The 2,087-nt window shown below is 26.7% G+C and overlaps 1 non-coding gene across 1 annotated transcript; it reads right to left on the reverse strand.

Annotated features, from left to right (window-relative positions):
- Positions 1-950: 950 nt before the first annotated feature.
- On the reverse strand, positions 951-1,052 carry LOC122003305. The gene has a single exon (XR_006117941.1). It is a non-coding gene; the product is annotated as a small nucleolar RNA SNORD90 (small nucleolar RNA).
- Positions 1,053-2,087: the final 1,035 nt, after the last annotated feature.

The raw sequence follows: 2,087 nt of genomic DNA on the forward strand, positions 1-2,087 counted from the left end.
GCAACAAAAAGATTTCATTTCAAGTTGGCAACAGAAAAATATTTCGTTGCTAAATTCGTCCCCAAATCTGGGACGAATAATAGATTCGTCCCAAATTTAGGGATGAATCCAAGATTCGTCCCAAATTTAGGGTCGAATCCTGGATTCGTCCCCAAATCTAGGATGAATCCTGGATTCGACCCAAAAATGAAAATATTTTTAAAAAAAAAAGAAAAAAAAACACGGAGGGCTTATATATTGACCTAGAGACATCGGAATTTTATGAAATAAATTTTTATGGATTCATATTATTGTTTTGATCGTAAATATACCATCATCCATAATTTTTAAATAATATTTTGAGTGATTCAAATTTTTAAATAAAATTAGGTCGAATTAGGATAAAAAATTCAAACAATCAATATATTTGGTCAAAAATATTTATAAATATATATTTACGATCAAGACAATGATATGAATGCATAGAAACTTATTTCATGAAATTCTGATGTCTCTAGGTTGATATGTAAGCTTTACGATTTTTCTTCTTTTTTAAAAACTTCTGGGACGAATCCAGGATTCGTCCCCAAATCTGGGACGAATCCTGGATTCGTCCCAGAATTGAGAATATTAAAAAAAAAAAAAAGAAAAAAAAACACAGAGGGCATATATATTGACCTAGAGACATCGGAATTTTATGAAATAAATTTCTATGGATTCGTATTATTGTCCTGATCATAAATATACCATCATACATAATTTTTAATTAATATTTTGAAAGATTAAATTTTTAAAATCAAATTAGGTCAAATTAGAATAAAAAATTCAAACAATCAATATATTTGGTCAAAAATATTTATAAATATATATTTACGATCAGGACAATGATATAAACGCATAGAAACTCGTTTCATGAAATTCTGATGTCTCTAGGTCGATATATAAGCTTTAGGATTTTTCTTCTTTTTTTTAAATTTTGGGACGAATCCAGGATTCATCCCAGAATCTGGGATGAATCCAGGATTCATCCCAGAATCTGGGACGAATCTAGGATTCATCCCAGAATTCAGAATATTAAAAATAAAAGAAAAAAAACAGGAAGGGCTTATATATTGACCTAGAGACATCGAATTTCATGAAATAAATTTCTATGGATTTGTATTATTGTCCTGATAGTAAATATATCATCATCCATAATTTTTAATTAATATTTTGATAGATTCAATTTTTAAATCAAATTAGGTCAAATTAGGATAAAAAAAATTGAAACAATTAATATATTTGGTCAAAAATAATTATAAATATATATTTAAGATCAGGACAATGATACGAACGCATAAAAACTTGTTTCCTAAAATTATGATATCTCTAGGTAGATGTTTTTAAAAACATATATAGTTTACGAATAACTTAAAAGTTATTATGCAACGCATGTTAGTAGATAAGTGATGGAAACCTTAAATTTGGACCTAGAGAGATCGGAATTTCATGAAATAAATTTCTATGTATTCGTATTATTGTCCTGATCGTAAATATACCATCATCCATAATTTTTAATTAATAATTTGAGAGATTCAATTTTTTAAATCAAATTAGGATAAAAAATTTAAACAATCAATATATTTGGTCAAAAATATTTATAAATATATATTTACGATCAGGACAATGATACGAACGCATAGAAACTTGTTTCATGAAATTCCGATATCTCTAGGTCGATATGTAAGGCTTACGATTTTTCTTCTTTTTTTTTTAAAATTTTGGGGCAAATCCTGGATTCGTCCCAAAGTTTGGGACGAATCCAGGATTCGTCCCAGAATTGAGAATATTAAAAATAAAAGAAAAAAACACGGAGGGCTTATATATTGATCTAGAGATATCGGAATTTCATGAAATAAATTTCTATGGATTCGTATTATTGTCTTGATCGTAAATATACCATCATCCATAATTTTTAATTAATATTTTAAGAGATTTAAATTTTTAAATCAAATTAGGTCAAATTAGGATAAAAAATTCAAACAATCAATATATTTGGTCAAAAATATTTATAAATATATAATTACGATTAGGACAATGATACAATATACTAAAGTAGAAGTGTCCTT

Source organism: Zingiber officinale, chromosome 7A (genome assembly GCF_018446385.1).
Source record: "Zingiber officinale cultivar Zhangliang chromosome 7A, Zo_v1.1, whole genome shotgun sequence".
NCBI classification, from domain to species: Eukaryota; Viridiplantae; Streptophyta; class Magnoliopsida; order Zingiberales; family Zingiberaceae; genus Zingiber; species Zingiber officinale.